This window comes from Galeopterus variegatus, unplaced genomic scaffold (genome assembly GCF_000696425.1).
Source record: "Galeopterus variegatus unplaced genomic scaffold, G_variegatus-3.0.2 Scaffold784, whole genome shotgun sequence".
NCBI classification, from domain to species: Eukaryota; Metazoa; Chordata; class Mammalia; order Dermoptera; family Cynocephalidae; genus Galeopterus; species Galeopterus variegatus.
The window spans coordinates 324,775-352,034 of record NW_007726895.1 but is presented as its reverse complement, the minus strand read 5'-3'; the positions used below and the strand labels follow the sequence as shown (position 1 = coordinate 352,034).

Below are 27,260 nucleotides of genomic sequence, written 5' to 3'. Positions count from 1 at the left end.
AACCATGCTTTTGTACAGAAGTACATAGGGAAGAATCTAGAGTCCAGAGTGAAGAAAATTTACTATTCACTTTGTTCTGCATGCATTTTTTTTAAAACCGTATATCATATTACTTTTTCAATTTAAAATATACTTAACTGTAGAAAGAATATATGTTAAGTATATACATTATAGCTAGGTTTTAAATAACCAATCTTATTTAAACGTCACAATAACTCCATAGCGTATTTTTATTTCTATTTCACAGGTGAGGAAACCAAAATTTACTATACTTTGTATAAATTAAATAGGACAAATTCTCTAAATAGATATAGCACCTATTGATAATGTTTTGCATTCAAAATGCTTAATGTCTAACATTTCAACATTTTGAGTTGTTTAAACTCTAGACTACTTTGGAAGGTAAGAAACTCACGACCAGAGCATATTCTTTTTATATCCAACTGAACTCTCAAAAAGTACTATACACATAAATGTTTAACGAACATTAGATAGGTGATATTTCAACGTTCTTGAGTGATAAAAACACTTTCAGAAATCATCAATATCTCTCTAAACCATACTGCAGTAAGTAAATTTTCTAGGAGTTCAATCCTTTCAAGTCCCTGGCACTCTACCTCTTAACTCATAGCACACAAGCTTAAACAATCAGTTGCACAGGCAAATGAGATTATCACTAAATAGGAAGAGACCAGGGTACATGTATGTTATTAAATCCCATGAGATTTAAAAGGAGAAAAGGAGAAGGGCAAAGTGGGCAGGCCTAGATACCATAAAGAGGTCAGAGGTGTATTTTATATGCATGTATATGGATATACAGACTAACAATTAGCCAAATGTTAGTTTCATAAATCATGTGAGTTTGCTGGAGGATTTCTCTGGGGGCTTATGAAGTTTATGGAGCAATAACAAACACAAATCTTTAAGGATCCCCAAATCTGGGCATGTACCTACCACTTAAAGGTCTGAGAAAGCACATTAAACTACTGAGATTATACATTATGCTACTAATGCTCATTTCTGAAAGAGGAAACTGATACTAATAGTTTACATTTACTTAATTATTTAGCTATTTAGCTAAATATTTAGCTTAATTATTTAGCTATTACAAAGCTATTTCACACCCAAACAATAGAATACTTAGCAGTCATTAAAATAGTGACTACATTTGTTTTCAAAGAAGCAGCTAACATTATACTGGATCAACAAATGTATTTATGTTACCGAAAGGTCAGGCTCGGCTTGCCCTCTCGCCTTAAACAAATGACCTGAAAGTCCAAAAGTTGATGCAAGAATTGGAAGGTTTATTCAGATTACCAGTACTCAACTAAATGTCTAACCTAGCAAACAAAGAGAAAAGAGGAGCAGTGGGGTCCAGTTTAGCCTAGTCCTAATTGGCGGGGCCAACCTATTCCATTAACAGTAACTGATAAAAGCAGTTCTCCCCACTGTTTTCAGCATAAAGAAGAAAAGTATCAACTAGATTCAAATCAGAGAAAGCATAGCCAGGAGCCCTCCAGGGTGCACCTATACAGAAGGGGATACAATCCAGCCAAACAGAAGAGGGCTCAGAAAATCAGAAACAAAGCATAGCTGGGAGCCCTCCAGGGTGTGCCTATACAGAAGTGGATACAATCCAACCAAACAGCAGAAGAGGGCTCAGAAAAAGCAGAGAAAGGTAAAGAGAATAAAGGGTGCCCAAAGCTTTCCAATTTTTGCCAGTGATTAAATTAGGCTCTTGGATTCCAAAGTCATAGAAATGAACAATGTACCCAACAGTAAAGCAAGCAACGCTTTATTAAAAGAGGAAATAGACTTATGTATAAGGCGGTAGTGACAGTAAAGCTAGCGCCCCCCTCCCCCACCCCAGGGGAGCTGTTCAGGGACTTTTATAGGGAAAGGAGTTAAGGGGTGGCAGGCCAGCGTCACTGGTGGTGGTCCGCTCTGTTCTTCCTGGTTGCATCATGGGTGCATGCTCAGTAGGCAGTGGTGTTCATCATTGTCACCCCAGGCGAGTCATTGAAGCAGTCACCTAGATGCTTTGTGCGCAGGTGGGAATTCCAAAGGGGTCTTAAAATTAATCTGTAACTTTTACAATTATAGTAAACAAGCCTTGGGGAGGGGTTTTGACACTCAGTAAATATGTTTCCTCTCTTAGTCTGTTTTGTCAGGGCAGCCCAAGGGGTAATCATGTGCCTGAGGGGCCTCATGACTGAGGAGTGGAAAAGTAACAAAGTGTCCTCTGCAGGGAAAATGGAGTCAGTTTGGTTCACAGGCCTCGCCTTACTGTTTCATTTACATGTGTATCTCACATAATCCTTAAATACAGCCCTCTGAGGTATTATTATCCCCCATTTAACAGATGTGGAAACTGAGAATCGGCTATTAAGTAACTTATTCAAGATCATTAGGATTAAAAAGAGGAGGCAGCTGATATTTATACCCAGGTCTTTCTGGACCTCATGAAGTTCATGTGCATGGGGGAAAAACAGTTAAGAACCTGAACCCTAAACTCAATTGTTTTACATCACAACTATAGAATCAGGATCTTCATTCTCAAACTGTAGCAAGGAGAATAAAGCTTCTTAAAAGTATTCGTGAAATATGAGCACACCCAACTTCTCATAAGCCGGAGCTATATATGGAGGAGTGCTGCTCATTTATGAGAATATAAATGGAATGCTTTGTTAGTAAGAATTGTTTTTTTTTTTTTGTTTTTGTTTTTTTGTCTTTTATCTTTTTCCGTGTCCGGCAACGGGATCGCAACCCTCGGCGTTGCTCCCGCGCCTCGCTCAGCCAGTGAGCGGGAACCGGTCTGCATGTGGGATCCAAACCCTCGGGTGGGAGCACCGCCGCGCTTCCCAAGCGGCGCACTTATCCAGTGCGCCACCGGGCCGGCCCATTAACCCGCTTTAAAGTAGATCTTTTCCTTTCTACATCATGTAGAGCTGACATTGCTTAGATCAGAATACCTTCTTTCTTTTTCTTTTCCTTTTGATTTTGGGCCCAGATGTTTGTTTTGCTAACATACTTCTTCCACTAATGCCTTTCTTTATAGAGTTTCCCATCCTAGAAAATAAGAGGCCTGTGAGTTACCGGACCGGGGACCGGCAACGGTATTGCAACCCTCGGTGCTGCTCCCGCGCCTCGCTCAGCCAGTGAGCGGGAACCGGTCTGCATGTGGGATCCAAACCCTCGGGTGGGAGCACCGCCGCGCTTCCCAAGCGGCGCACTTATCCAGTGCGCCACCGGGCCGGCCCAGTAAGAATTGTTTTTTAACCCTCAACTCAGAAAAAGAAAGCAAATGACAAGAAGTAAGCTTTCCTAAATAAATTCTTAAGGATTCTCATTAAAATTTTAAAAAATAAGAAAGTCAATTTCTAGGAAAGTCCTGAGATCAATATACATTCCCATCATCAATGATTTCTAAATTTACAAGTACAGTAAAATAAGAATGAAGAAAATAAAGCACTGTAAAATCTTCAAAGAACCCTTCTATACTAAAACAGGAAGGTCCATCAATATATTTTAGTTTCAACAATAGAACTGTTGAAGGAAAAAGCATTTATCGTCAACCCTCAGGTTCCCACAGATCTAACAAAACAGAACACCCTCATCCTAGAACACCTTAAAGAACACCAAAATCACATGAAGAGGTGTTCAACATCATTATCCATCAGGGAAATGCAAATTAAAACCACAAGAAGATATCACAACAAACCTAATCAGGATGACTAAAGTAAAAAACAGGAGCAGCGAGGAGATTGACTTCTGGTATGACAGTGTGAGGAGCTCCACTAGTCTAATCTCCAAGGAAACTGGGGAAAGCTATGAAAACCCAACCACTAAAAACCTCTGGAAATGGTCCTTAGGGTAGGCAGCAAGTGAAGAAACATCTATTCAAGAACATCTATGAAAACTCAGTGAGAAAGGCAAGAGTATGTGGTATTTGAACTTTTTTCTTCCTCCCACCCCCTCCCAGCTCAGAAAAGCAAGACTCCACTCAGACTGCTAGAGGCAAGAACACAGGGCTCCCTCTGCCCCCTGCACACAGATGAGGGGTTTCTTCCCCAGAGGAGCAGAACATCAATGTTTCTCATTCTTTCCCGCTACCTGCTGCTGAGGCTGACTCCTTGGTGAGCATCGTTTAGAAGTAGGGGCTCCCTTCTTCCGCCTAGCCTCCACTTGTGGAATGGAGCCTCTACCTTGGGCATGGCACACAAAAAATAATGGAGCTCTGTTCATTCTTGACACAGCTCATGAGATAGTGGTTCCACACCAGGATAACCTCAAGCTACTGCCTACGGAATCTCCTGGAGTGGGGCTGTCACTCAGAGAGAAACTTGTCATTGTTCCTACTTCCACACCTCTAGAGCCCAGGCTCAGAAATTTTGCCTGGAGAAATAAGCAGGTAAACAAACAAGCAAAAAAACCAGATAGCTTTTAATGTCTTCCCAAAGCACCTGACTTCATTTGCAACACAGGGCTAAAGGCGCTTTAAAGAACCGTGTGGGTTGAAAGGCAATTGGGACGAGAATCAAGATACAAGCAATTGAGAGAAGAATCAACATACAGGCTAAACCGTAAGTTAGTTTGCAGAAAACAACCAGGGAATAAGTTATCTAGTAGAATCAGAACAAAAATTAAACAATGACCTCAGAAACAATTTCTTCAAAAAAGCCAGAATATGGATTATTCTGTAGAACAACTTACTAGCTGGGTGTGATACAGGAAAGACAGAAAGACAGCCCTACCAAAAGCACTATCATCCCAGGGTGACTGAGGGCATATCCAAAATGACACCTTCCCAAGGTACAGTATCAGAGGCTGAACACTGGGGAGGGAAACAGACTTCACTAAAATAATCCAGTCAATTACTGAACAAATAAAAAAGTGAATAACAATAACAAGCCCTCTAAGGAAGGGGAGACTAGTACCCAGAGTTGCTACAATGTATTATCTAACATGTCCAGTTTCCAACAAAAAATTATAAGGCATGTAAAGAAATTGGGAAGTATAGCCCATACACCAGGGAAAAAAAAGCTGGCAACAGAAAATGCCAGTGAGAGACCAGATGTTGAATTTATCAGAAAAAGACTTTTAAGTAGCCATTATAAATATGTTCATAGAACTAAAGGAAACTATGACTTAAAAAGTGAAGGAAATTAGGGGGTTGAAGAGTATGATAACTGAAATTTTAAAAATTACTAGAGGGGCTCAACAGTATACTTGCAGAATAAAGAATAAGTAAACTTGAAGACAGAATGATAAAGATTACGCAAACCAAAGGACAAAGTGAATGAATGAAGTAAAATGAAGAGAGTCTTCAAGATATGCGGGACACCATTAAGTACACCAACATATGCATAATGGGAGTACCAAAAGGAGAGGAAAGAAAGGAATGGGGGGGGGAAAGATTCAAAGAAATAACAGCTGAAAACTTCACAAATTTATTGAAAACAATAAACTACACATACAGAAAATTCAATAAATTTCAACTACGATAAATGCAAAGACATCCAGCCTGTCTCATAGTAAAAATGCTGAAAGTCAAAGGCAAGGAGAAAATCTTGAAAACAGTGAAAGAAAAATGACTCATTATTTAAAATGAAACCCAGCAAGATTAGCAGCTGACTTCTCAACAGAAATGATGACAGACAGAAGACAGTATGTCTTCTCAGACAGTATGTATGAGATAACATACTCAAGTGCTCAAAAAAAAACCTGTCAACAAAGAATCTCACATCTAGCAAAGCTATCTTTCAAAAATAAAGGTGAAATAAAAAGTTTCCCAGATTTAAAAAAATCAAAACAAATGACAAAAACTAAAATTAACTTTTCTGTTGCTGGCAAACCCACCTTAAAATACTAACACCTGGGCCGGCCCGGTGGCGCACTCGGTAGAGTGCGGCGCTCCCGCCGAGGGGTCGGATCCCATATAGAGACCGGTCCGCTCACTGGTTGAGCGCGGTGTGGGCGCGACACCGAGCGTTGCGATCCCGGTGCTGGTCGCGGTACGGGCGCAACACCGAGGGTTCCGATCCTGTTACCAGTCACGAAAAAAGACAAAAAGGAAAAAAAAAATACTAACACCTGAAAGCAAGTGACCTCACCTAGAAATCTGAATCTACAACCCCCCCCCCCCAAGAAAAAGAGAACCTATAAAGGAAATTATGTAATTACAAAACATTATACAAACATGTATTTTTTTTTCCTTTCTTCTCTTAACTGGTTTAAAACTTGATTGTATAAAACATGTATACCACATCCCCTAAGTTTTGATGTATTGTGCTTTTATTTCGTTTGTTCAAGATACTTTCTAGTTCCCCTTGCGATTTCTTTTTTGACCCAATGGTTAAGAATATGTTGTTTAATTTCCACATATTTGTGAATATTGCAGTTTTCCTTCTTTTATTTCTACTTTCATCCCATTGTGACCAGAAAAGATCCTTTGTATAATTTCAATCTTCAATTGATTAAGACTAATTTTATGGCCTAGCAGATGGTCTATCCTGGAGAATGTTCCATATGCACTTGATAAAAATGGGCTGTTGTTGAGTGTTCTGCACATATCTGTTAGGTATGATTGGTTTACGGCGGTGTTCAAATCTCTATTTCTTTATTAATCTTCTGTCGCATTATTCTATCCATTATTAAAAGTGGGATATTAAAGTCTCCAACAATTATTTTAGAGCTGTCTATTTCTCTCTTCAATTCTGTCAATATTCGCTTCATAAGTTTTGAAGCTCTGACATTTGGTGCATATGTGTTTATAATGATTATATCTTCTTGGTGTGATGACCCTTTCTTAATACGTAATGTCCTTCTTTGTCTCTTGTAATAGTTTTTGACTTAAAGACTATTTTGTCTTGTATTAGGTAAGCCACCCCAGTTCTCTTTTGGTTACTATTTGCATGGAGCATCTTTTTCAATCCTTTCAGTTTCAACCTATGTGTGTCCTTAGATCTAAAGTAAGTCTCTTACTGACAGCAAATAGTGGGATCACTTTTTTATTTTAATCCATCAGAAAGATGAGAAAAGAAAATGCAAAGTGAAAACAAGATAGGGAGATTACCTTTTTACTGTATATCCTTTAGTAGCTTTTGAATTTTGTACTGCATATATCTATCCCAAGACAAATATAAAATGAGTTTTTCAATCTTAAAGATTAGCAAATAATAAAAATAGTTCCAAGCATTACAAACAGTGCTTTTGTACTGTTTTGTACTACCAGAAACATTAGGTATAAGGCACCTTTTAAGAATTTCCAAGCATTTTATCCCACACAAAACATAATGGTAAATTAAACATTCCTTTCTGCATTTAGATAAAGACCATCCTATAACCTCTATTCAATATTAATTTAAGAGTTAAACATGACTATTGGTCTCATCCCTTGGTTGGGACACATATTCACAATGGCACAATCTGAAAAAGATAAAAAATAAAAATGCTGATCATGAAATGACAACCCCAAAAGTCATATTTTTTAATGTAATAAAGAGAAATCAATAGCTTCCTCTCTCGCCCTGTGATCTCTTTGCACCCACCAGCTGCGTGCCACTCCCTGCCATGAGTGGAAGCAGCCTGAGGCCCATGCCACATGTGGCTGCTGCAAAATCATGAACCAAATATACTTCTTTCTTAATAAATTTTTAAAAAAGAGTTGTTATTTTATCTCCTTATTCTTATAGATAGCATAGAAAAGCCTATTCATCACATACAGCTCTCTTAAGCCAGACCATTAGATGAAGATAGGAATCAACATAAGTGATTGATTTTCAGTTTTAACAGTTCAAGATAACTCATTAATAACAATACCTGGAAATTTGAATTATATGTTTTATAGAATTTGAGCTATCGCCTGCCAAAGCCACTTGACACAAATTAGAACTGTCATAAAATTTCTTATACAAGCAAATTTTAAAATATGATTCTCAAAGAGCTATACTTTGCAAATTGTCTTTAGAATGACTATATTCTCCCCTTAATAAGAAAGTAACATGACTAAACCCATCAATTTCCAATTCTTCACAAGAAAAAAACAAAAATCAACCTCATAATCCTGAAATAAAGAAGGCTGCTATCACACTCGCCTTATTTTTGCATACAGCCAGCCCTCTGCATCCATGGGTTCCACATCAGTGGATTCAACCTACCACAGGTCAAAAATATTTGGAAAAAAATTGCATCTGCACTGACCACGTACGACCTTTTTTCCTGTCATCATTCCCTACACAATGCAGCATTAACAATTATATTAAGTATTATAAGTAACCTAGAGATGATTTAAAGTATACAGGAGGATATGCATAAGCGATATGCAAATATTATATATACCATTTTATATCAGGGACTTCAGCACTGCAGATTTTGGTATCCGTGGGAGGTCCTGGAGCCAATCTCCCAAGAGACTGAGGGATGACTATATTCCATTCAAAACCCAGAATTACTGTGCAGCTGTGAATGCTTTTTCTCTTCTAAAATTAGCCATCTATTTAGATACCTGTCTTACGGATGGGGACCTGAGGCTCAGAGTCAAGATCTAACCACAGAAAAAACTAGTAAAAGCCAGATCCAGATCTCACAACTCTAATTCCTCATTGAGAATTCAACAATCATAAAATTCTTCTTGACTAAGAAAAGTTCAAATTTTCAAGAGGACAGTCTTAATCTGTTCTATTCATCTTTACTTATTTTATTCACCGTGTCCACTTTGACAAAAGTCTGGTCCACTTTAAAAAACATTTACCTTGGAATAAAGAACTCTAGCTCTAAAGAAAATCATTAACACCATATACAGTCATTCCATTAAACCTGACATTTATTATTTTATAATATCCTCCAGGGCTCTTTAGTTCCAAACAGGTTATTTGTCCCAAAGGCATACTTTCTGGCAAACTAGGACTTCCCTACGGGTTTTCTAGTAGCTATAACCCTGTCAGCTGCACACCGAATTATGCCATAGCACTGTTTATTTGCCTTATGTTTTCCTATTTAATGAAGACTTTACCTTTCTAAATTATATTCTGCTACTTGCTACAGCAATCATCTAATTTGCTAACACTCTAGGTTTACTTGCCATAGTGAACAGCACTACTCAACGTTATTGCCAAAGATATTCCTCCGTCTTCCCAAATCTCCATGCCAAATCTATTAGTAAATACTATGGACTTTACCTCCAATATATCTCTCAAATTCTTTCCATTTCTTTTCTTTTTCCTTGCCACTACCTTAGGCCAAGCCACCAAAATCTCTGACCTAGAATACTCTGATAAACCTGTCTCCCCATCTTCTATTCTCGTACATACAGTCTCTTCTCTTTTATATAACAGCCAAAGTGCTCTTTCAAACAGAAAAATCATGTCACTCTCCTGCTAAAATACCTCCGGTCAATTTCATTCCTTGTGCAAAGGAAAACCAAAATCTTTACCACAATCTCCACAAGGCCCTTCATGAGTCTTCCCCACCAATCTTCACTATTCTTTGGGTCCTTTTCCATAACAATCTTGATCAGCATCAGGACCTAGAAATAGACTGGGCATTTAACTAACTAGCTATCCCTTACCATTTAGCTTTCAGGTGAAAGGTCACCTTTTCAGGAACCCTTACCTGACCACCCTTATCCAAAACAGCATTACCTCACTTCCAGTCAAGATGGCAGAATAGACGGTCCCCAACATCACTCTCTCCCATAAATCAACCAATTTATAACTACAAAAAAGCAACAACAGACAAGCTGGGGCCACTAGAGCTCAGGGGAAGAGGAGAAGAGACCTACGGAGTTCATGAAGGCAGGACAAGCCACAATGAGAGAAAGAAAAAACTGCTCTGACCATTTCAAATCCTGGCTGCTTCCAGGCTGGAGCTGCTGAGCACACAGAGCAGGAGGTGGCAAAAGCCACAGTTGTGCCCTTCAGATGAAGTTGCTTGGAGGCAGCCAGAGAGAAGAGGGCCTTGGTGGCCCCCAGGCCAGCAAGACCACTAATAGGGTTCCTGTGGACCCACACTGGAGCAAGGAGCCACAGCAACTGAAAAAAAGGAGCCACTTAGAGGCCAGTGAGTCATTGCTATGGACTGGAGCACAGCCCATCCCATGAGAAGTGTCTGGAACAGGGGCAGTGGCCAGAGGAAAAGTGGGGCACAGCAAGAACAGTTGATCTGCCCCCCAATCAGTGTAGCACTAGTCAGAGGAGACTGGTCAGGTATATAGAATTGTGTGAGGTGCAGTTTGATGAAAAGACTCAGGCCCAGACCAGATTTTCTACACAACCCAGGTGCACCGGATTTCGCTAGACCCAGAAGTTCCTATAAAGTCAACCATTAGGGCTGGCCCATGGCTCACTTGGGAGAGGTATGGTGCCGATAACACCAAGGCCACTGGTTCGAATCCCTATATAGGGATAGCCGGTTAGCTCACTTGGGAGAGCGTGGTGCTGACAACATCACATCAGGGGTTAAGATCCCCTTACTGGTCATCTTTTAAAATAAATAAATGAATAAATAAAAATAAAGTCAACCATTAAAACCTGAGATGCACAAAAAGCCTTCCCTAGGGAATCAGCAGCAAAGCAGCAATTTTTTTTTTCCTTTTTGTCTTTTTTACTGACCGGTAACGGGATCGCAACCCTCGGTGTTGCGCCCGCACCACGCTCAGCCAGTGAGCGGGAACCGGTCTCCACATGGGATCCGAACCCTCAGTGGGAGCGCCGCCGCGCTCCCAAGCGGCGCATTTTCCAGTGTGCCACCGGGCCGGCCCGCAAAGCAGCAATTTAGCTCAACCACAGAGCTCAAGTACTGGTCCCTACAGGAAGCTCCCCCACCTTAGAAGTAAGCAAAAGACAACAAATTATTTCCAGTGCAGAGTTTAAGTGATGGGAACAGCAAATAATCTAACACAGAACTGGAAGAAAAAACAAAGTACCCACAACCGGAGATATTAACTAGGAAAGGTCTCATTTCACCAAAGAATACCTATAAACTTAGAAGGACCAGACATCCCCTGGGCTACAGAGCCAGAAAGCGAGGAGGGCCAGGGACCTCAGCCATTGCTCCCGATGCCCGCAACCAAGTCCCAAGGGTGGGGGCCGAGGGCCTTGGTCTCACCCCCCTGACTCACGCAACCACCACAGCAATGACCACCGAGCCACTGCAGGAAGCACCCCAGACTCTAGGAGCCACGGCAGTGCAGGGCCTCAGGCCTCAGGCCTCAGCCATGCCTCCCTGACACGCATATCTAGCCCAGCAATGACCACCAAGCCACAGCAAGAAGGGCCCTGGATTACCGAGCTGGGATGGTGGAGGACGAGGGTTTTTGCCCCATCCCTGTGACATCTGCATCCAGCCTGGCAATGACCAAGCCACTGCTGGAAGCCCCCTGGCCTTCCCAGTAGGAATGAGGGGGTTGCCACAGGCCTCAATCCCACCATTCCTCCTTCCTCCTTTTTCCATCCCATTTCCTTCCCCTTCCCCTCTCCCTCTCCCTCCCAACTGCTCCACAACAACAGCATAGAATGTAAAAAAATAATATTAAATAACAAATAAAACCACGAAAAAAACAAATAAATAAAACAGCATTACCTCATCCTCCACGCTAGTCACTCCTAATACATTATAATGTTTAATTTCCTCCATAGCCAATTATTTGTTTTCCTTTTTATTGCCTATTTTCTCCCATGTAACGTTCAGCTCCTTAAATAGCAAACCGTCTGTCTTGTTCACCACGCATGTCTAGAACAAAGTCTATCACACAGCATACCCTCAAGATTTGCTTAATGAAGAAATGAAAAAAGTTTCCATTACAAATTCCTTTGTGTAGTAGACTGAACTGTATTCCCTTAAAATTCACATGTTGAGGCCTAACTCCAGTACCTTAGAATGTGACTGTATTTGGAGATAGGGACTTTAAAGAGGTAATTAAGGTTAAAAGGTTAAATGAAGCCATCAGGGTAAGACCCTAATCCAATATGACCGAGGATGGTTTTTTAAGAGGAAGAGACACCAGAAATGCATGCCCAAAGGGAAGGCCATGTGAGGACAAAGAGAAAAGGTGGCCATCTGCAAGCCAAGGAGAGAGGCCTTAGGAGACACCAAACCTGCTGACACCTTGATCTTGGAATTCTAGCCTCCAGAACTGTGAAAAAATAAGTCTCTGTTATTTAAGCCACCCAGTCTGTGGTATTTTCTGGCAGCCCTAGCAAACTGATATACTTGGCTTTCAATGGTATAGCACATTATTTTATCATTTTTCTACAGAAAGTTTACCACTAGTAGGAGACACTGTCATAACCCTTTATATAGCCACCTGTAATTTAATTTTTAACCATCTAATAAGCAGTTTGAGGAAGGTGCTTCAAGAGCATGTGTGAAGTTAACACTTAGAGTGCTCATAACACTTATAAAGAAGGGTCAACAAACTTTTTCTGTAAAAGGCCAGATAGTAAATATTTTAGGTTTTGTGGGCCACAAAAGATCTCTCCTACAAACTACTTGATTCTGCTACTATAGCACAGAAGTGGCCATAGATGATATGTAAATGAATGAGCATGGTTGTGTTCCAATAAAACTTTATTTATGAACACTAAAATTTGCATTTCATATAATTTTTATTCATATATAACAAAACATTTTTTTTTGTCCTTTTTGAGACTGGCCACACCGCGCTCAGCCAGTGAGCACTGTGAGCACACCAGTCATCCCTATATAGGATCCGAACCCACAGTGAGCGCTCCCAGCGCCGCACTCTCCCGAGTGCGCCACGGGCTCGGCCCCAAAACATTATTTTTAAAACTAAGTAAATAACCAACCAATTATGAGCCATACCAAAAACAGACAGGAAACCAGGGGCGATTTAATTTGCCAACCCTGCCCTAAGGCAACAGTTTTACTTTATCACCTCCATTTTACAGAGGGGAAATCTTAACGCTTCCCCACATAGCAACAATTAACAAATTGGAAATACATGCATCTATCTCTGTCTACAAAACTATGTAAATTATAGTAGAACAAAAAGTTGTCACACTTGGGTTTATTCTGTCCTGAAGAGTTTTCATCCATCTTTATTAAGCCTGAGAAAATTAACATTCTTCCATAAATTATATTTCTTCTCATACCATGAGGAAGCCAACAAAAGAAAATTATTGAAAATGACTGATCAAATAACATGTCCTAGGGTGGCTAGTAAGTACCAAGAACCAGACATAGAGAAACACAAGACCATTACATTCTGATTTAACAAAGATTTTCTAAAAAGGAGGCAAGTGACCACATAACAAAATTTGTAACACTACCTGAGGCCACAATTCTATAACTGTTTCCAGATGCCTTCTTTCCTTACATTACATCACAATGATCACAAACATGGTATATCAGTCCATTTTGTGTTGCCACAACAGAAATACCCGAGACTGGGTAATTTATAAAAGAACAGAGGTTTATTTGGCTTACGATTCTGGGACAGCTGCATCTGGCACGGGCCTCAAGCTGCCTCTACTCATGGCGGAAAGTGGCAGGCAGGCAGGCGGCACGTACAAGCAGATCACATGGCAAGCGGAAGCAAGAGAGAGAAGAGAGAAAATGCCAGGGTCTTTTTAAACAACCAGCTCTCACAGGAACAAATAAGCAAGAGCTCACTCATTAATCCTCCCCCTCCCCAGGGAGAGCACTAATCCATTCACGAGGGATCCGCCCCCATGACTCAATCAGTTTCCAAAACTGCCAAATTGGGAATAAATTTCCACATAAGTTTTAGAGGAAACAACACATCCAAACTCCATTACATGGTAACCCTTATTTTAACTCTTTAAAAAAAAATTATCCCCCATTTTCAAAATGAAAATGCAAAAGAACACAAAAGGCATAGTGGAATCATCCCCTAGTGAGAAACTCATTGGCATATCAGAAAAAGGTGACAAAGTATCTCCTTTTCACAGAACAAAATTTTCAACCTCAAAGACAGAAATAGGAAAGCTGATTTCCTTTTTTTTTTTTTTTTTTTTTTTTTTTGATTTGCCAAATCAGACCTGAATTGCCATACCTAAAAGTTTTCTTCTTTTTAAAAGAACTGTAAGGGCCGGCCCAGTGGCGCACTGGATAGTGTGCCGCTTGGGAGTGCGGCAGCGCTCCCGCCGAGGGGTCGGATCCCATGTGGAGACCGGTTCCTGCTCACTGGCTGAGCACGGTGTGGGCGCAACACTGAGGGTTGCGATCCCGTTGCCGGTCCCCGGTACAGGCGCGACACCGAGGGTTGCAATCCCGTTACCGGTCAGTAAAAAAAAGACAAAAAGGAAAAAAAAAAAGAACTGTAAGGTACGTAAATTGTTTTAAGCAAAACAATGGTCCTCCAAAGATGTCCACATGCTAATTCCTGGAACCTGTAAGTATGTTACATTACATGGCAAAGTATGTAAGGTTACCAATGTAATTAAGGTTGCTAATCAGGTGACTGGATTATCCAGTGGGCCTAATGTTGTCACAAGGGTCCTTACAAGTGGAAAAGAAAGCAAAAGAATTTAGAGACACAGAGAGCTGCAGTGGTGCTGGAAGGGTCTCTAAAAGCTGGAAAAAGCAAAGAAACAAAAGAGCCTCCAGAAAGGAAATTAACCCTGCTAACAATAACACCTTGATTTTAGCCCAATGAGATCCTATGTCAGACCTCTAACCTTCAGAACTGTAAGATAATAAATCCCTATGGCTTTAAACCACTAAAACTGTGGCAATTTGTTACTGTAGCAAATAAGAAACTAATAAATAGACCATAAAATTGAAATAACTGAAAAAAAATTTTTTAAATCATCTTTATAAACACCTAATATAATAAAAGCCTGCTTAATCCCATTTCTCAACAAAATCAACTTAAAGTGCTTCTAGAACCTTAGAATGACTAAAAACATGAAAAATTACTCTAATTTGTGAATTTTTACTGCCAAGTGTAAAGGAATTTGAAAAATCCTAGATCCCTAAAGCAAACCAACACAGAAACACTTTGCAAAATCTGTTTCAAGCTTTTACTCTGGAAAGGATATCTCCAATCTATCAAGTTCCATATATACAGTACTCCCAAACAGAAAATGAAATGAGATCCTCCAAAGAGCACTTGCTCCTAAGGTTCCCAACCTTGAAAAACCTGACAGATACGGATTTCTTTCTCAATCATTATTTGATGTATTCTACACATCAAAGGTGTAATGAAAGTTGAGTTACCAATGAGGTGGTCTATGCTGCTTATCAACTTCTTGCCTCTCCATTCCAAATTCACCCTTTTTGCCTACGCTGTGAAAATAATACAGGCTCTTCAAATATTTTTCCTTTGACAGAAGCCATGATAAGTTTAGTCAGTACAGAGCACTACAGAAATGTGCAGGAGAAAAAGGTTTTGTTTCTTGGTGTGCTCACTTGGCAGGATCCTACGGCTTTCACCAGTACCCTGAAGAGTGAATTTTCAGTAAATTCCAGAGGACATATTTCCAACAAGTCCTGCCAGCTCACCACCACAGCAACTTCTCTGCCATTCAGTGAGCCCCAGCCATTCCCTCTCCAACAAGATCAGGCAGAGGTCAGAGTGGAAAGGTCTCTTCCTTGAGTACTCTATCTCAACCTTAGGGTTGAATTCTTTTTAAGAACTCAGGTCAGGCATTCTTACCTCCTCCAGGAAGCTTCTCAAGCTGGGGGATTACCTCTGTGTGATATCATGGTTTCCTGTGCACCTATCATTATGACACCTTCCACTCATTGCTTCTTACTTACCAGTGGTCTTCCACTAGACTACAAGCAAAGACATAAAAACTGAGAGCAGTACATGAATGATCTTGTATCTTCAGAGCCAAGTACGGTTCCTGGCACACAGTAAATTCTCAGTTGTCTTCTGAAGTAATTATATTTTATTATTCTTTGACTTAAAATTAAAATTCCTCTTTTGACTGTATTACTGCCCCTTTAAAATAAAAAAATTTTTTTTTAATTTACTATGTAAGGGCCGGCCCGGTGGCGCACTGGATGGTGTGCCGCTTGGGAAGCGCGGCGGCACTCCCGCCCGAGGGTTCGGATCCCACATACAGACCGGTTCCCGCTCACTGGCTGAGCGAGGTGCGGGAGCAGCGCCGAGGGTTGCAATCCCGTTGCCGGTCCCCGGTCCGGTATGGGGGCAACACTGAGGGTTGCGATCCGTTGCCGGACACGGAAAAAGACAAAAGACAAAAAAAAAAAAAAAAAATTTACTATGTAAGAGTTATTGCCCCCCAAATCTTTATGGCAATATAAAATTAATATAAAAGAAATTTTGCTGAATGGAGTGACTCACCCAAGAAATGTTATTCTTTGAAAACAACTGACCTGACCCCAAATATATTTAACAGAGCACTGGATAGTGCGCCGCTTGGGAAGCGCGGCGGCGCTCCCGCCCGAGGGTTCGGATCCCACATGCAGACCGGTTCCCGCTCACTGGCTGAGCGAGGCGTGGGAGCGACAACGAGGGTTGCAGTCCCGTTGCCGGTCCCCGGTCCGGTATGGGGGCAACACTGAGGGTTGCGATCCGTTGCCGGACACGGAAAAAGACAAAAGACAAAAAAAAAAAAAAAAAATTTACTATGTAAGAGTTATTGCCCCCCAAATCTTTATGGCAATATAAAATTAATATAAAAGAAATTTTGCTGAATGGAGTGACTCACCCAAGAAATGTTATTCTTTGAAAACAACTGACCTGACCCCAAATATATTTAACAGAGACGAACTTTTTGTTGTTACTAATTAATGCAGCTATTAATTTTCATTTTTGAGAAAAATATTCCTTTGCTACATCACAACAGAGAAAGATATCCAAAATGGTTTCTTCATCCAACACAAAAGGAAATCTGTCTCTTAAGCATACCCGCTCCATTAATAAACATGTGTAAAGCTGCCAGATAGTTCTGAGTGGTGGGGTTCATCCACCCCCAAAAAGGTAAAAGAAGGTGAAAGGGAGATCAGCATAAACTACTAGCAATTCAAGATAAGGTGGTTTCTGCTGGCTAAAGAATGCACTTAATTACCTATTCAGTATTTTACTCTTTTAGGCTCTGGAATTCTGCCAGACTCTATTGAAAGAAAAAGTAAGAGGGAGAGGGAAATATAAATTCCCTGGGGAAAGGGAAAAAAGAACGTTTGGTTTTCTCTAAAACAAGAAATGAGTTAAAACAAAGAAAATAAGAAAAGAGAGCCTTTCTGATTCAACGTGAAGGAAAAAACATAGAAATTATTAAAACTTAAAAGGTGGAAATACTAAAATCAAGTACTGGAAATGTTCTAACATTTATTCACACCCCTGCCTTAAAATGTAAAATAGGAAAGAATGAATTATCAAAACAAACCAACTTGATATATGACAACTGTACAGGTAATAACTGACCAAACCTTAAATTGCAAGTATGAATATGCAAGGAGCAAGAGTAATGCTGTTGAGTCAGTTTATGAGTACAACAAACTGTGTTTCTTGCATTACAGGAAGATTAGCAAACAACTTACTGGAATAGTCCTTTCCAACATTTCTTTAAGGACACATCTTTTTTTTGGTAACTTGGAAATTATAATAAATAACAACATGAAGACAACTAAGTACCAACTATAGAGGAAACTGACTAAATTTGAAACACAACTCATCAGAAAACCTAAAGCCTGATAATAAATATCTATTTTCCACATGACAAATTAATAATACTGTTAAAAAAAAAAAAAACCCTCCACAAGTATCTTGGATCCTTTCTTTAAAAAAAACAAAACAGAACAAAACCAAATAACTTCAACTATGAAAGGTGCACTGAGATGTACCTAAACTGTGTCTGAAGTACAAGTATTCAAGCTCTGAAAATCTGACATATAAGGCTACATTTCAGCCAGCAATAATTATATTTATTTTTAATATAAATATATGTTGTCAGATACCCATTATCTCACGTATTCTCCATAACAACCTTAAAGATTCAACATCTCACTTCTGCAGCTGAGGAATCCAAGGCTCACAGAGGTTGAGCAGGTTGCTCGAAGTCTCATTGCTGGTAAGTGGAAGAAGAGTTCAAATGAGGTCCTTCGGGCTTTTTCCATGCAGCCATAATGCCTGAGTAGAAATGAAAATAGGCCCACTGTACGCTTACTGACCAAATTTTCCAAATCAAAAATAAAGACACATGATTTAACTAGAAATATACTTTCCCAACTTGTAAATTTCTGTATTTGAAAGATACCTTTTAAAAATTAAATTTAGGGCCGGCCCAGTGGCGCACTGCTATAGTGCGCCGTTTGGGAAGCGTGGTGGTGCTCCCGCCGAGGGTTCGGATCCCACATACAGACCGGCCGCTCACTGGCTGAGCGAGGGGCGGGGGCAACACCGAGGGTTGCGATCCCGTGGCCGGTCCTGGTCCGGTATGGGCGCGACACTGAGGGTTGCAATCCGTTGCCGGTCACGAAAAAAGACAAAAAGGAAAAAAAAAAAAATTAAATTTAATGGCTTACAAAAAATGAAAGAAAAAAAATCCTGATCCAACAATTACATTAATATTTAACTTTAAAAAAGTCCTCTGTTTGTTTACTTGGTTAGACATTTAGTTTAGTATCGGTAATCTGAATAAACTTTCCAATCTTTGCACCAACTTTTACACTTTCCAGTCATTTGTTTAGTGCAAGAGAGCATGCCAAGCCTGGCCTTTCAGTAACAATAATAGCATATGCAAAACAAGGAATGCAAGGCCTGTTCAGAAATTACAGAGCAAAGGACAGATGCAAGATATACTCAAGAGAATCAACATTTGGATGACTGGGTGAGTGGGGAGGGTCAATGAAAAACAGAAAGAAATCAGATGACTCAGCTTTTCTGTTTAGGCAGCTAGGTGTGTAGCAATGCCACTCGCTGAGATGAAGGGATGATAAAGGGGAGAAGCAAATTAACAGTGGAACAATAATGAGTTTGTTTTGGAAATGTTTGGCTGGCACTAGGAAACACAAATCTGGAATTTGGAAGAGGGAATGAACTTGAAAAGAGAACTGGGTATTATTAGCATAAAAACTAGCATAGTTCCTCATACAACAGTGAACAAAATCCTAAAACAAAGAAATAAAACGAAAAGAAACAAAAAGAAAAGAGCTACAGAACGGAGTGAGGAGAGGCAAGGATCGCAATGAAGAATCCAGAATACCAACCATCAGATGATGAGCTTAAGACTGGAACCGAGATCTTCTTCACTCCCAGTTAAACATACTCACATACCAGGTTGCTTTTCTAATGGGAAAGCAATGGAAAATTTAAAATTCCCACTATACTTAGATTTCATTCTCCTTCAGATAGCATCCCATAAGGTAAAGTTAGGATGTTGCTTAGAAGCACCTAGGGTTGCTTAAGTGGTTCCTCAAAAGCAATTTTCTCTACCTGAAGAAATTAACTTAATTGTTTGACATTTCAGGTCTAGAAATCTAACCCTACTTCAGGTCTAGAAATCTAACTCTAACTTTAAAGGTATTTTTTAAAAACCAACAGTTTGTAGGCTCCATGGGGGCAAGCATTTCTGTTTTGTTCACTGCTGAATCCCAAATTGTAATTGATACACAGTAGATACTCAATAAAGATTTCTTGAATGAATGAATGAATGAACATCCCATTCTCTTGGGGGAAAAAAAGAGAAGGAATGAAAATTATACCATATCTCCATAGCTAACTTGGGCTTCTCGCCAAGACAGATTATATTAGTACAATATATTACTACACCTATTTTAGGATTTTAATTTTTCTGTTGTTCTCAATTTTAGAAGAGCAGGCAAGCTGTAGAAAACAGTATGGGGGGTGGGGTGGGCAGTGTGGTCAAAAAATTAAAAATTGAATTACCCTCTGATCCAGTAATTCCACTTCTGGGTATACACTCAGACAAATTGAAAGCAGGGTATCCAAGAGATATCTGTACACCCATGCTCATAGCAGCATTATTTACAAGAGCTAAAATATGGAAGCAACCCAACTGTCCTTTGATGGAGGAACAGATAAGCAAAATGTCACATATACATACAATGGAATATCATTTGGCCTTAAAAAGGAAGGAAATCCTGACATATGCTAAAACATAGATGAACCTCGAGAACATTTTGCTAAATAGGCCAGCCAACAGTCACAAAAAGACAAATACTGTATGATTCCACTTTTGTGAGGTACTTAGAGTAGCAGAATGGCGGTTGCCAGGGGCTGGGAGTTAGGGGGAATGGGGAGTTATTACTTAATGGGTATAGTTTCCATTTTGCAAGTTGAAGAGTTCTGGAGACAGGTAGTGGTGATGGTTGCACAACAGTATAAATGTACTTAATACCACAGAACTGTACACTTAAAAATGGTTAAGATAGTACATTTTATGTTATGTGTATTTTACCACAACAACAAAAAAAAAGGAAAAAAGCCAATCCCAAAAGGTTGCAAACTATATGATTCCATTCCTGAAATGACAGAATTAAGTGGTTTCAGGAGTTAATAAGGAAGGGGTAGAAGCGGGAGGGAAGTGGATGTGACTATAACTAGGCACCATGAAAGATCCTTGGGGTGATAGAAATGTTCTGTATCTTGATTGTATCAATGTCAGTATCATGTTTGTAATATACGATAGTTTTCCAAAATTTTACCTTTGGGAGAAGCAGAGCAAAGGAAATGGGGGAATCTCTCTGTATTATTTCTTACAACTGCATGTGAATCTATAATTATCTAAAAATTTAAATTTTTTTTTAAAAAAAAGCAGGCAAGGGCCGGCCTGGTGGCGCACTGGATAGTGCGCCGCTTGGGAAGCGCGGCAGCGCTCCCGTCCGAGGGTTCGGATCCCACGTACAGACCGGCTCCCACTCACTGGCTGAGCGAGGCGCGGGAGCAACGCCGAGGCTTGCGATCCCGTCGCCAGTCCCCGGTCCCCGGTCCGGTACGGGGGCAACACTGAGGGTTGCGATCCGTTGCCGGACACGGAAAAAAGAAAAAAAGAAAAAAAAAGCAGGCAAGGCCAGCTCTACAGTATTTATAATTAATATTCCACACCAGAAATTTCAATGTAAGGAGTAGGAAATCATGCACATAGTTTCCAAAAAAAAACATGCATATCATAAATGCTAACAGCAACAGGGTACCAAAAATAATTTCCAAAACAAACTCATTTCACCAAATGATGACGGTGACAATGATGATTAAAAACAACAGTAAGAGGTTCCTCAAAAAGTTAAGAATAGAATTACCATATAATTCAGTAATTCCACTCCCAGGTGAATTTACAAAAGAACTGAAAGCAAGAATTCAAACAGATACCTGTAAGCCAATGTTCACAAAAGCATTTATTCACAAGAGCCAAAGGTAGAACCACCCAAGTGATCATCAATGGATGACTAGATAAACAAAAGGTGGTATAAACATACAATGGAATATTATTCAGTCATAAAAAGGAATGAAGTTTTGACTCATGCTACAACGTGGAAAACACCAAACAAAAATGGACAAATATTGTATGAATACACTTATAAGAGGTATCTAGAACAGGCAAGTTCATAGAGACAGAAATAGAACACAGGCTGCCAAGGGCTCTGAGGAAAGGGGGAGTGAGCGTTATTGCTTAATGGTTTCATAGTTTTGTTTTTAGTTATGGAAAAGTTTTGGAAATAGATACTGGTCATGGTTACACAACACTGTGAATGTACGTAATGTTACTGAATTGCAAACTAAAAAATGATCAAAACTGTAAACTTCATGTTATGTAATTTTACCACCATAAGAGAAAAGCAATAGTAATAGCAGTTACAACTTATTTGGCACTTACTATATGCCAGGCACTGTCCCTTATAAATAATATACAAGAATTAACTCATTTTAAGTACCTAAAACCCTTTGAGATATCAGACTCCGCCACTTTAAAGTTGAGGAAATATAGCAAGGCAGTTTGGATACCTAACACACAGCTAGTAACTGGTGAACCAGAACCTGAATCCAGTCAGTCTGGCTCCTGGAGCTCTAAACCTACGCTATTTCCATAACTTTATTAATAGATGATTAATATCAGCAAAAAAAGCTGATGTTAATCATCTATTAATATCAACTCATTGATCCTTATTTTGAGAATAAATGAAAAATAAAATTATTTTTTGAAAGTCAAATTACCATTAAAAATTGATTGGATAAAGATGATAGAAATGTATTTTAAAAAAACATGCTCAGTTTAGAGACATAGAGTCCACAGCTTATAAAATTTAAGAAAAAGAGATACCAAATTAAAGTTTTACGAACTGGGAAGCAGGATAATCAAGGCTGCATTTCAGGAAAATATATTAATATACTCTGTCTGGTAAACTTTTTATTGAAGTAAAAAATACATACACAAAAGAGCACAAGGTTCACAAAGTAAAATTGTGTAACCAGTGAGAAACAACATTCTAGTACCCAGAGGGACCCCTTTCCCCCATTTGTGCCCCCTTCCCATCATTGTATAGCTTTTTTTTTTTTCCTTTTTGTCTTTTTTACTGACCAGTGACAGGATCGCAACCCTTGGTGGTGTGCCCGCACCGCGCTCAGCCAGTGAGCGGGAACCGGCCTCCACATGGGATCCGAACCCTCGGCAGGAGCGCCACCACACTCCCAAGTGGCACACTATCCAGTGCGCCACCAGGCCGACCCATTGTATAGCTTTTTTTTTTTTCCTTTTTGTCTTTTTTACTGACCAGTGACAGGATCGCAACCCTTGGTGGTGTGCCCGCACCGCGCTCAGCCAGTGAGCGGGAACCGGCCTCCACATGGGATCCGAACCCTCGGCAGGAGCGCCACCACACTCCCAAGTGGCACACTATCCAGTGCGCCACCAGGCCGACCCATTGTATAGCTTTTTAAATGCTAACTTTAAGAGGCCCAACCCTTTTCCTTGCCAGTTAATGTGACAGAAATCTCCCAGCGAGGTTCTGTGAAGACTTCCTCAGGTAAGGTAACGTATCTAGTACTTCTTTTGATAGTGATTGTAAAGCTAGGTGACCATACCAGTTGTCAAGCTCTTTTACCTGCTGGTAATCCTGCACCAACTGGGCCAACTGTTGTGCTAGGGCTGGGTCTGGAGCTCCCAGACCCCTCAAGCTCGTTCACAGACTGGGTCGCAAACCCTTCATACGGCAGGCTGGGTCACCAGACCCCTTCACGCAGGTCTATGAGTTAGGTAACCAGCCAAAAGGTCCTTGGAGCCATAGGCTGGAAAGCATGGCTGCACAGGGCAGACACCCACCCACTTCACTAAAAACTCCTCCCTCTCTCCCTCTTCCTCTCTCCCTCCCTCCCTCTCTCCCTTTTCCTCTCTCCCTCCCTCCCTCTCTCCCTCTTCCTCTCTCCCTCCCTCCCTCTCTCCCTCCCCCTCTCTCAAGAATATAATAGCAACAAAACTAAAAAGACACATTGGTGTGCATGTGCACTAACTCCACACAAACAACTTGCTTACAAAGGATGTACTAAAACTACACCCAACTGGACCCGAGGCAAGGGCCCTGAGCAAACTATTCTATTTTCCCAACAGTGATTAAAAAAGAAAAAATTAGCTAGTATTCAAAAGAAAATCTGGCACCTTTAATATCCTTGCTGGTCCTATTGCTATTGAAAAAAAGAGGTAATGAGGGACATCATATACCAATACCTCCATGTAGAACATTATGTACTACTTGGGTTTCCAATCAAAGAAAAACAATTACTTGATATCAGAACTCTCATTAACCATGCACCAACTTCAAGTGCATACTTCATTGTGGAATAATAGGTAAGGATTTCAGTATACAACTTTTAAGTCATTTTGAAACTGGCTACTTTCACCTTAGCAGAGGCCAACAAAACCATGGGACATATTTTTGGTTTTTTAAGGGTTTTGGTTTAATACATCTGAAAAGAATGCATATACAAAGAATTAAGATGAGAAAGCACTGGTTCAACACTAATAAATCTACAAAAATTAGGATTTGCAGAAGATGGAAAAGACTAAACATTTTTTAAGATTGAAAATTGCAATCAAAATAAGCTAATAAAATCCCTATTTTCAAAAAAAAAAAAAATCCCTATTTTCACTTACGAAGGGTTTTCATAGGACTCCATGATTTTTGCAGTCTGTTCTCTACCAACGAATAATCCAATTATAGAACTGGAAAGTGATGCCACTAGGCTTAAACTACAACAACCCAACACTGTGTTCCAACTAATACAAAGTGATACCACTGGCCCTTGGAATTTGAAAATTGACCTTAATTTTTATTTTTTATTTATTTATTTATTTATTTTTTCTTTTTCTTTTTTGTCCTTTTTTGAGACCGGCTGCCCCACGCTCAGCCAGTGAGCGCACTGGCCATCCCTATACAGGATCCGAACCCGCGGCGGGAGCGCCGCCGCACTCTCCCGAGTGCGCCACGGGCTTGGTCCAGACCTTGATTTTTAAAAACCTCAAAAGTCCGTGGCAGATAGTAAATTAATCTGTAAGAGGGTTAACAATCTCTACTTCATAAGTGGTTGTGAGGACTGAATAAGCTAATAGAGCACAAAGCATTAATTTAAATCACACCCTATGAGGCTGGTGGCAGAGCAGAATCACTAATGAGAAAGCCTAGTCAAACATCAAGCAACTATACCTCAAACAGTAGTAATAACATTTGAAGATCCAGAAGTCTCTGAATGTAACAAACATTAATGACAAGTAGGTATTAAAAAGCCAGTTTAATGTCATAACATCCTAAATTTCTGCATTTCCCTCTGCCATTTTTTATTTGGAAGAGAGGAAGTAACCACAGTATAAACAAGAATTAATCAGCTAAGTATAAATGTAATTTTTAAAATAGATGGCTGAAGCCCTAACTCATGATCATATAATGAACTGGAAAAATTTAAACATAATAAAATCTACATAACCAATACTAAGTCTTCTCTCATTAAGTAAAGAAGAAATGAATCCAATACATAATGAATGATTCTGAAATATATGTTGGTTTCAATTCTTTTCATTACCAAATGAAAATCATCAATATTTTGTTAAAGGTCTCCAGGAATGGTAACCTCCTACAAGAGATTCTTCAAATGTTTAATATTCCTTATTAGGCTGAATCTGTCAAAAGACATTATCCACAAACAAGGGTGGTATGTACTGGTTTGCTCCAAGTAACTATTATTAATTCAACTTTGATAAATCCAGTTTAAATAATTCCTGTTCATTTAGCTTTTCAACGTACAATCCATTTTCTAATTTCTGTTCATTTCCTGGGGTCTTTACTGGAGTCTTCCAAGTTATTTATAGCCTATCTAGAATAAGAAACTCAGAAATAAATACAGTATTCCTAAAATATTAAAAATAATTACTCTTTACAATCATTGATATTTGATATGTGATGCAAAGTATACATGTAAAACACGTGACTAACATACTATTTAGGTATCTGAGAGCATTCCTATAATAAAGTTTCTCCTAAATTTCTGAATTTTTGTTCATTAAACTTTTATTAACTGTAATGAGTTAGCTTTTCTATTTTAAATAAGGGCTGGCCAGCTAGCTCACTTGGTTAGTGTGTGGTGCTGGTAACACCAAGGTCAAGGGTTTGGATCCCCTTACTGGCCAGCTGCCAAAAAGAAAAAAAAAAATCAACTTATTTTAAATAACAATTAGCTACATGATCTGTATTCTATTATGTACTGAAGATTCTCATTTTACAGAGATTATCCCAAGAAATCTGTCATTACTGGATTTCAAGGTTTCAAGGTTTGGGGGTGTTTTTTTTTTTAACCTATTTTCAAATTAGCCAAGGGTCACTTTATTTTACCTAATTCTATTTTTCAAAATACATAACTTGATATAAAATAACAATAATAACTTCTGAAACTAGGCTAGTCCCAGTATCAATTCCATGGGGTACTACTCAAAATATGCAGCAAATCTTCAAATCACTACCCTTTTATTACTTATTTACAACAGTAGCTTAGCATAACAAAACACACTTAATCATGTTTCTCAAACCTGTCCAATCAACAATTATCTGAGGATCTTTTTAAAAATACAAATTCCTTAACATAATTGTGTTAAGTGGAATAAGCCAAAGAAATAGAAATACCGCCATGTTCTCAGTTATAACTGGTTGCTAGGAAGGAAGGGAGGGAGGGAGAGAAGAAGGAAGGAATGAAAGAAAGAAAGAAAAGAACACAACAATACACTGAACTTTCAGAAGGAGATAATAAACCTAAGGATACCAGAGATGGGGGGGAGGGAGGGAGGGGGCCTTGGGAAGTGAGACGTCGGGCAAAGGGCACAAAGAAAAATCACAATTTGTAAGAATATGTAAAAAACCACGAATAGCAATGACATTGTATATTATTGAATATAATTATTATTCTGAAGTGAGCATCACATATTGCACATGGGTGTTGGTTGATGTTCAACTCTGTAGCCCGCAGATATGTACAATCAATTTTGTTACAATGAAAAACAAATAAATAAGAATGAATACGCTAATAAATAAAATTTTTTTAAACATAAAAATAAAAATACAAATTCCTGGATCTCACCCTCAGAAATTCTGATCCATTTAGGTTTCTGTGTTTGTTTTTTTCTTTTTAGGGAGGGATGGGGGAAGGCAGGAATCTGTTTTTAAAACTGTTCAGGTGATTTTGATGATGAGTCAAGGTTGTCAATCACTACGAAACTTTATTCAAAATAAATAAACTTTTCTAACTAGTTGAAATGTACTTGTGAAGGTGAAAACATGCAAGTCAATTTTTTGACTTATGTAAAGATGTAAAAATAAACACCTATTCAAATATACTGATAAGAATAAAAAAAAAATCTAAAAGTTACTGATTAATATATTTAATGTAGTCATAATTATGTTTTTAAATAAAGTAAAATACTCAAAAGTTATGAAGTTTTTAAAAGGAGACTACTTAATGTCTAGCTCTCTTACATACCTTATACATACTTTTCTCCCTAAAATTCTCACTAAAGCTCTGGACAACCTTTGCTGATTGGCTTACTAGCCCTTGATATAGCAAAAGCAAAACAAGATACTCCTCTGTTCCAGGCAGAGCTGGTGGCATCTGACAAATGGCCCCCTTAAAAGTCTATATCTATAGGGGCTGGCCAGTTAGCTAGGTTGGTTAGACCATGGTGCTGATAACCCCAAGTACGTACGTGTACACACACACACACACACACACACACACACACACACCCTCTTCACTGGAGAGGACTGAACTACAAAACTATTCTTACAGTTTTACACTTGAAATTTTAGACCGT

The 27,260-nt window shown here is 39.3% G+C and overlaps 1 protein-coding gene across 1 annotated transcript in view; it reads right to left on the bottom strand.

Annotated features, from left to right (window-relative positions):
• The window catches only part of ADIPOR2 (adiponectin receptor 2), a 93,379-nt gene that overhangs the window by 44,380 nt on the left and 21,739 nt on the right, over positions 1 to 27,260 (bottom strand). The window lies entirely within an intron of this gene.